This window comes from Triticum aestivum, chromosome 6B (assembly GCF_018294505.1).
Source record: "Triticum aestivum cultivar Chinese Spring chromosome 6B, IWGSC CS RefSeq v2.1, whole genome shotgun sequence".
In the NCBI taxonomy this organism is placed as follows: Eukaryota; Viridiplantae; Streptophyta; class Magnoliopsida; order Poales; family Poaceae; genus Triticum; species Triticum aestivum.
In genome coordinates, this window is record NC_057810.1 from 224,018,618 (window position 1) to 224,028,875 (window position 10,258).

Genomic DNA, 10,258 nt, shown 5'->3' on the forward strand with positions numbered 1-10,258 from the left:
TTTATAAAAAGATAACTAACAAAATGGAATTGAGGTTGCATCATATTATTTATCTTTATAATGTCTTTCGTGAAAATGATGGAAAGGAAAATTGTGCTCAATTGATAGATGAAGAATTCTATAAAATGTTTGACAAAAATCTTTGAATGATGAGCATGATTGCAATGTTATTAGTATGAATTCTTTGAATATCCATGATGCTAATGATATGCAAAGCCGTAAAATTGGGGATGCTGTGTTTGATGAAGATGATATTTTTATTCCCCCAAGTTTTGATGTGCAAATTTGTTATAATGGTAGCATGCCTTCTATTTATGATGATTATATTGATGAATGTGGATTTGGAGAGGTCATGACTTTATTTAGTGATGATTCCACTATTTTGGAAGAGGTTCCAATTTATTATGAGAAGAAAGTTGCTATCTATGATGATTATGATGACGACGTGTATGCTATAGAGAATAATGATAATCATGGAACTTGTCATCATGATTTTAATGCTCAAATTGATCATGCCAATCAAGTGTCTCATGATAGTTATTTTGTTGAGTTTGCTCCCACAACTATTCATGAGAATAAATTTGCTTATGTGGAGAGTAGCAAAATTTCTATGGTTATGCATCATGAAAAGAATGTTTTATGTGATAGTTATATTGTTGAATTCACCCATGATGCTACTAAAAAATATTATGAGAGAGGAACATATGCTTTTACATATCTATTTATATATAAAAAGTGATTGATGGGCTAACCAGAGAAAAGAAAATTAGGCTAGAAATTACCACAAAAATTAAAAACATCTGACCGTATATTTAATACGTAAAAACTTTATCACCGCTAGATTAGATTTAGCTTGAAAATTACCCAACATTGCCATTATAATGCAGCAAATCGTCCCTTTCCTCATGGCAAACAAGAAGAAAATCGTCCCTTTCCTCATGGCAAACAAGAAGAAACGAGCTAAAAAATATCACAGCAAACCCTAGCTTGGCTACGCCATCCTCATGGCCATTGCCTTGGCGGCTTTCAGCCGAAGACCAAGCGCAGATAGGGCTGGAAGGCACATGTCGCCTCCGAGGTGGCTTGCTTTACCAAGATGCAGCGTGAGCAGCGGTCAAGGGCAAGGTATGTACGTTGACGGCTTCTTCCCAAATATCCAACCCTACGTTGATCAATTGCATGCATGTTGTTCTGTCTTTTTTCCATATCCTATACGCTAATCTCACAATCCATGTTTTGATCCGTCCCATATTCTTTACACAATCTCACAATCTCATAAACAAAACCCACCATAGGTTCGACTCATAGCATCACATGCCACCCTAACTTTTTTACTTGATGTTCTTACGGATAATTACTGTTATTCCAAATCAATATACATCGCCATGATGGCTTTCCCTAAAAAAGAACTCCCGCGAGCGAGGGCCCCAAACTCCTCGATTGTCCCATCGGCTCCATCAGGTTTTCCCTAAAAAAGAACACTCATGAGCGAGTGCCCCAATCTCCTCGACCGTGTGCCGTTGGTTCCATCAGGTGAGCAGATCACCTCTAGCAGCTGGACCATCTACAGAGACCATATAGAATTGACATAAAGTTTAATCTTTTCTTAAAAGTAAGAGCAGAAACGACAGTACAACTTATGTCTTCAATTCAAGGTATGACAACACAATCAAAGAGCTTTTCATTCATGTCAAATAGCTTTTTAAACTTGTCCTAAGTTCCTCTTGTGGATTTTCAGTCATTATTGTACATCAACTTCTCATGCTCAATTGCAATCTGATCTTATTCTTAGAGTTCAATCTTTCTTAACATCACGAACAGAATCGGTAGTATAATGCACGTGTTCAATTCAAGGTGTGACAACACAATCAAATGCTTTTAAGTTCAGAAAGAGGTGGAAAAACTACATGCACAATATCAGATTCGACGACTCCATGTTCGCTTTACATCAATGGGAGGAAAGGTAGACACAGAAATAAAAAATCCCGGCCTTATGTATTTGGAATGAATGGCCAAAAATATCACAGATAGGTACTCTACTTCCTTGAGGTAAAGATAAACCACACACAGCGCAGCTGCACACCTATGCCACTACAAATGAGGTAAGAATCAGGATTGACACGTCAACATCACAAGATAAAAGGGAGTCAATAGATCCTCACATTGTCGAGGGCCTGAAAAATATATTGGATAAAGATAATAGACTAGCAAAAACACTCAGAATGGCAAGGAATAAATTCGAGGAAGGTGACTATCCACGTGAGATTAACACGACATGACATGCCATCTGCAACTGAAGTAGCGGCCTTGAACTATCACGACGTGAGATTAACACGACATGACATGCCATCTGCAACTGAAGTAGCAGCGTTGATTGTGAATGATACAATAGAGAATGGAAAAGGACATGATATCACATTGGTCAGTACAAAGACATGAGACCAAGAAGAATATCGGAGAACCATTCAAAATACATGGATGTGCAGTATCGATTGTTATTCCCCTAGGAGAAGATGGGTACAGAGGAAATATACATTACACAATAGTAGAAGGTGCAAAATGCAAGAGAAAGCATTTAAACACTTACTGGTGTGTGAAAAGCTTAAACTATAGTTCAATATGGATGCCTTTGTATGCATTTTGCAGTAGTGCAATACAAATAGACTGCATCAAAAGACATAAAGGAAACCTAAGAACGCAATTATATGCTTGCTTGCAAGACACAATAGACAGAGAAGATACAAGGGCTGCCTAGGTATGAGGGACAATATGATTGTCGTGCGCCATCCAGCTTCACAGATAGCCCAAGATACAAAGCATAAGACTACTAAGATGCTATGGCAATATGTAGGTGGGCTGGATACACATACCTATTTGTCACATTCAATCTTTGCTATAGAAAGTAGGCATAGCAGCATCATAAAGACCTGGTATTGTTGACCGGGTGATCAACATAAAGCTCAAAGAGTTCATGAGAAATGTAAGAGAAAGGGAATATTTGGAAACACACTCGCAAGTAATGTCGTACCGACTTGATCACACATGTTATTTTGTTTTCTATAGCAAATAAACCAATAGCGAGGATGATGTGGTCAAGAACATACTCTACACAGAAATATCCTGAAGGTAGGAACTAAAAATACACTTACAGATGCTACTAGCCTTTTTAGATAGCCATAAAGCCCATAAGTAGATGGAACAAAACTATTTTTTCTATGCTAACATGATATGACCAACATAACCATAAGAAAATGGAACTAAACTGATTTTTCTATGCTAACATGATATGACGACAGATATGATGTAATGCGCCCAGAATTATTGGAAACATGCATCAACATTCGATGGAAATAGCCCAATAATACCAATTGCCAATGCTATATATATTTTGGTATTTGAAACTTATTCTACTGAACATGACAATAGTTACGGCATCCACGGATTGTTATAGTTAATATGTAAAATGTAATAGCACCTATTTTCATATTCACTTACTGAAAATAATTCTATCTTTGGGAAATTGTAAAATTATAGCAAAGCACAAATTAATTAAATTACATATTAAGTCTACAAATGAATGGGGGCAGAGGGGCCTGACATTGTCGATGCCGGTCCAATGTATGGAAAAAAGTGGAGGGGCATAGATAAATTTACATCTTTCAGTAACAAGTTGTACCTTAATGCACATAATATTAGTTTAGCCGTTCTCGATAAGAACCAAGAAAAAATATGATAAATTTTATATATAAAAAGTGATTGATGGGCTAACCATAGAAAAGAAAATTAGGCTAGAAATTACCACAAAAATTTAACATCTGACCGTATATTTAATACGTAAAAACTTTATCACCGCTAGTTTAGATTTAACTTGAAAATTACCCACCATTGCCATTATAATGCAGCAAATCGTCCCTTTCCTCATGGCAAACAAGAAGAAAATCGTCCCTTTCCTCATGTCAAACAAGAAGAAACGAGCTAAAAAAATAGAGAGAAGTCCATATTACCCCCGTAAACTTGTCTCACAGTTCATTTTACAACCCTTAACTTTGTTTTGGTTCAAATTACACCCTTGAACTATAGAAACCGGTCACAATGCCCCCTTCCTTCTCATTTAACCAGTTTGGACGTGTTTTTACTCTAGTTGTCTCGTAGGCAGCACTACCAAGTCATCATATTTCTCTCTCATCTCTGCCATGTCACCATTTCTCTCTCCTCTCACAACTGAAACAAAAATAGTATGTTTCTCTTAAACCGTATGTACATTTTAGATACAATTTCACCAGATTGTTCACTGCATTATTTTTGATTTACTAGAATTGTTTTTTGAATTCTCTATGCAGTTTGATTTTTGAGGTTCTAATCAAACCGTAAACCAATTTTAATTGAAATTATCCCATATTGGTCGTTTAATTATTCCAGACTTACTGAAAATTATTTTGATTTTCTGTACAGTTCCCTTTTTACTTTTAGATTTGAATACTGTCGGATCCCTGTATTCCAGCGTGTCAGCTAGAGAGTCCTTCTACCATACGCATGCACCCTGCAAGTCAGATGAAAGAAAGCAACACACATCCAAAGCAAGAGACGAGCAGAAAGATTAGCCTCTAGCGACGAATGAGGAGACGGGACAGCGCCGCCGGCTGCCGGCGTCGACCGGTGGCTGCTTAGCTTAGCGGCAGAAGGGCATGACGCATGGAGGAGGAGATCGAGGGGACACGCGGCGGCAGCGACGGTGGAGACCTGGATGGTGGCGGCGGCGGCGGCCGAGACCCAGGCTGATCGACGTGCGAATGATACCTCGAGAAACCCTTGCATGACTAGATGACTAGACTGTTTACCTGGCAAGGAGACGAGAAAATCCACCATGTGGCACAAAAAATTGGAGCTAAATCAAGCCGACTTGTGCGAGGGATGCATTGTGAACGGTTTTCATAGTTTGAGGTTTAAATTTGAACCAAAGCAAAGTTAAGGGTTGTAAAATGAACCATGAGACAAGTTTAGGGGGGTAATATGGACTTCTCTCAAAAAAATATCACAGCAAACCCTAGCTTGGCTACGCCATCCTCATGGCCATTGCCTTGACGGCTTTCAGCCGAAGACCAAGCGCAGATAGGGCTGGAAGGCACATGTCGCCTCCGAGGTGGCTTGCTTTACCAAGATGCAGCGTGAGCAGCGGTCAAGGGCAAGGTATGTACGTTGACGGCTTCTTCCCAAATATCCAACCCTACGCTGATCAATTGCATGCATGTTGTTCTGTCTTTTTGCCATATCCTATACGCTAATCTCACAATCCATCTTTTGATCTGTCCCATATTCTTTACACAAATCTCACAATCTCATAAACAAAACTCACCATAGGTTCGACTCATAGCATCACATGCCACCCTAACTTTTTTACTTGATGTTCTTACGGATAATTACTGTTATTCCAAATCAATATACATCGCCATGATGGCTTTCCCTAAAAAAGAACTCCCACGAGCGAGGGCCCCAAACTCCTCAATTGTGCCATCGGCTCCATCAGGTTTTCCCTAAAAAAGAACACTCATGAGCGAGTGCCCCAATCTCCTCGACTGTGTGCCGTTGGTTCCATCAGGTGAGCAGATCACCTCCAGCCGCTAGACCATCTGCAGAGGCCATATAGAACTGACATAAAGTTTAATCTTTTCTTAAAAGTAAGAGCAGAAACGACAGTACAACTTATGTCTTCAATTCAAGGTACGACAACACAATCAAAGAGCTTTTCATTCATGTCAAATAGCTTTTTAAACTTGTCCTAAGTTCCCCTTGTGGATTTTCAGTCATTATTGTACATCAACTTCTCATCCTCAATTGCAATCTGATCTTATTCTTAGAGTTCAATCTTTCTTAACATCAAGAACAGAATCAGGAGTATAATGCATGTGTTCAATTCAAGGTGTGACAACACAATCAAATGCTTTTAAGTTCATAAAGAGGTGGAAAAACTACATGCACAATATCAGATTCGACGACTCCATGTTCACTTTACATCAATGGGAGGAAAGGTAGACACAGAAATAAAAAATGGTCCCGGGCCTTATGTATTTGGAATGAATGGCCAAAAATATCACAGATAGGTACTCTACTACCTTAAGGTAAAGATAAACCACACACAGCGCAGCTGCACACCTATGCCACTACAAATGAGGTAAGAATCAGGATTGACACGTCAACATCAGAAGGTAAAAGGGAGTCAATAGATCCTCACATTGTCGATGGCCTGAAAAATATATTGGATAAAGATAATAGACTAGCAAAAACACTCAGAATGGCAAGGGATAAATTCGAGGAAGGTGACTATCCACGTGAGATTAACACGACATGACATGCCATCTGCAAGTGAAGTAGCGGCCTTGAACTATCACGACGTGAGATTAACACGACATGACATGCCATCTGCAACTGAAGTAGCAGCGTTGATTGTGAATGATACAATAGAGAATGGAAAAGGACATGATATCATTGTTCAGTACAAAGACATGAGACCAAGAAGAATATCGGAGAACCATCCAAAATACATGGATGTGCAGTATCGATTGTTATTCCCCTAGGAGAAGATGGGTACAGAGGAAATATACATTACACAATAGAAGAAGGTGCAAAATGCAAGAGAAAGCATGTAAACACTTACTGGTGTGTGAAAAGCTTATTATAGTTCAATATGGATGCCTTTGTATGCATTTTGCAGTAGTGCAGTACAAATAGACTGCATCAAAAGACATAAAGGAAACCTAAGAACACAATTATATGCTTGCTTGCAAGACACAATAGACAGAGAAGATACAAGGGCTGCCTAGGTATGAAGGACAATACTATTGTCGTGCACCATCCAGCTTCACAGATAGCCCAAGATTCAAAGCATAAGACTACTAAGATGCTATGGCAATATGTAGGTGGGCTGGATACACAGACCTATTTGTCACATTCAATCTTTGCTACAGAAAGTAGGCATAGCAGCATCATAAAGACCTGGTATTGTTGACCGGGTGATCTACATAAAGCTCAAAGAGTTCATGAGAAATGTAAGAGAAAGGGAATATTTGGAAACACACTCGCAAGTAATGCCGTACCGACTTGATCACACATGTTATTTTCTTTTCTATAGCAAATAAACCAACAGCGAGGATGATGTGGTCAAGAACATAGCCTACACAGAAATATACTGAAGGTAGGAACTAAAAATACACTTACAGATGCTACTAGCCTTTTTAGATAGCCATAAAGCCCATAAGTAGATGGAACAAAACTATTTTTTCTATGCTAACATGATCTGACGGAACATAACCATAAGAAGATGGAACTAAACTGATTTTTCTATGCTAACATGATATGACGACAGATATGATGTAATGCTCCCAGAATTATTGGAAAGATGCATCAACATTCGATGGAAATAGCCCAATAATACCAATTGCCAATGCTATATATATTTTGATATTTGAAACTTATTCTACTGAACATGACAATAGTTACAGCATCCACGGATTGTTATAGTTAATATGTAAAATGTAATAGCACCTATTTTCATATTCACTTACTGAAAATAATTCTATCTTTGGGAAATTGTAAAATTATAGCAAAGCACAAATTAATTAAATTACATATTAAGTCTACAAATGAAATGGGGCAGGGGGGCCTGACATTGTCGATGCCGGTCCAATGTACGGAAAAAAGTGGAGGGGCATAGATAAATTTACATCTTTCAGTAACAAGTTGTACCTTAATGCACATTATATTAGTTTAGCCGTACACATGAAGAGAAATGATAAGAACCAAGAAAAATTATGATAAATGCATGAAAATGGAGAAGTGGGGACATACAGGTGGAAGAATGAGTCGCCGAAATCAGGCTACCTCTATCGAGGATCAAGGCGACCTGCTGGGCTGTCTTGCTCGGGGACAGCCACGATGCGATGTGGATCCAAGCTCGCTGTAGCAGACAAGATCCATGCCCATATCGCCTCCAAGGACGACGACGACAACGATACTGTCAAGATCGACAAGCTCACCTCCTCCATTGCGCAGATTGACAGGATGTGCGCAAAGAAACATTTGAGCTACAGGTTCAGATATAATTACCATAGAGGATGATTCAGATAAAGATTGCGAACAAAACTATACACATGTCAAAAGGACTACCGACAAGAAACCGCGAAGAGTTGTGAAAAGAAACAAATCTAACAGTGAGGTCAAAAGTACATACTTTCTTGTATTGTTTTTAAGATAAACACAAAGTTCCATTCTGTGTTCTAATTTGGATTAATATAAATTAATTACCGATATAGTACTAATTTTGATTGGTATGTCTGCTCATACATATAATTACATTTTAAAATTTTCACGAACTAATTACTAGCTACTATGTACTAGACCACTTACAAAAAAAATCAAATGTTTTTCCGAGATTAGAAAGAAAAAATATGAAATGTTTACCACTAAAAGTCATTTCGTTGATTACATTATATTGGTTCAACCGCACAACCATAGGAAAAGGATAAGAAAAAGGGGATAAATTACAGTCGGAAAAGGAAAAATAGGGACCTTCAGGTCGAGCTTTGAAGAATGTTACCGCTGTGAAGGATGAGGGTGATGTGCCGGGCTACCTCGAGCAGAAATAGAAACGATGTGTCTGCTTTGCGCAATTGTGAAAGAAAATGTAGCCAGCAATCTCATACTCAAGCTAGATGCAAGAGGGCTGCAGGTCCGCAGGAGATCAAATCAATGACCAAAGAAACTGCACGGACGCCACCGACGCCCTTTACAAGCCTAGGCGACCGAAGAGGCGTACCAGGACAGAGACAAGCCGCCGTCCATGCTGAACATGTGTGCCATAACCAGCTGCGGGGGTGGCTCCAGGTGAGGAAGATAAACCTCCATGAAGTGAATCAGCAAAGAAAGCTGATGGGAGATATCCAGCAGCAGCAATTTTTGAGTGAGAAGCAAGATTTAGGAAAAGAGAAAGGGGATCGGAGGAGATGGATGGGGAAAATAGGAACGGAGAAGTTAAGAAGTCTATAGAACAGGAAAGTGGAGAATAATAATGGTGGCACCCATTAAACTAATGACGTTTGGGGGTAGTACACACACCCTTGGTACTATGAGTGGCGTCCGTGCACGAACCTTTTGTACTGTTGTGCACGTCTATAAAAACAAATACATACCAGCAAAGTTTATATGGATATCAAGACTATAAAAAATATAAATCAATTTCAGTAAAATATGATAAATAAATATATCAATCTTGGGTGCCATTAGCAATTAACTTTTGACTACATTAAAACAAAAGCACTACACCCTCCGTTTCAATTTAGTTGTTGATGTGTACTAAATCAGCGACAACTATTATGTACTTCCTCTGTTCCTAAATATAAGTCTTTTTAGAGATTTCAAATGAACCACCACATACGGATGTATATAGACATATTTTAGAGTGTAGATTCACTCATTTTGCTTCGTATGTAGTCATTTGTTGAAATCTCTAGAAAGACCTATATTTAGGAACGGAGGGAGTAATAAAGAAAGTAATAAATTTCGAGAGGGGCGTTTTGGCACCCAGGAGCATATGCTTTAAAATGTGCTCTAAACGTATGTTAAAATGTCAAAAATTCTAAAAAAATGTTTTGTGCGTACATCTCAACATTCTACGTACTCACAAAGTCGTTTCGTGAAAAGCCGACATTTTTTATGTCACATGTGAAAAAGACAAAATTCAGTGTTAAAACGGGTTTTTCACGAGATATTTCTTTGTCTTTTTTACACAAGCCACAGAAAATACTGGTTTTTCACAAAACTTAGTGTGCGCACATAGAATATCGACTTGTACGCATCAAATTTTTGTCTGGAATTTTTGACATTTTAAAATATTTTCCCGATGGCAGGAGCATATGCTCCCATGTGCCAAAGTGAACTTCCGATAAAATTCTATTTATAAAAAAACTAAGCAACATGATAAAAATGTTAGCAAAAATATATAGATATAATTTGAAGAATGCAGTCGATCTTAAGACTAGAACGTACAAATATAATTTCAAAAATACAGTCGATTATAAAGCTACAGTTAGTATGGAAAATGAGAATGGACAACACATATATTCATATACCAATAAAAACCAAACATACCAAAGAAAAAAAAGTTCACAAAATAATACTTGATAATATCATCACATTTGGTTTAAATTTTCTATGGACAAATTACATAATATTTTCTCAAAAAATAACTTCAAAAAATCCTAGCGCG

General features: G+C 38.1%; 1 long non-coding RNA gene across 1 annotated transcript; it reads right to left on the bottom strand.

Annotated features, from left to right (window-relative positions):
• Positions 1-5,296: 5,296 nt before the first annotated feature.
• LOC123136674 (uncharacterized) lies at positions 5,297-9,048 on the bottom strand. The gene is made up of 2 exons (XR_006467212.1): positions 8,810-9,048; positions 5,297-8,716 (listed from the first exon to the last, which is right to left on the bottom strand). It is a non-coding gene; the product is annotated as an uncharacterized lncRNA (long non-coding RNA).
• Positions 9,049-10,258: the final 1,210 nt, after the last annotated feature.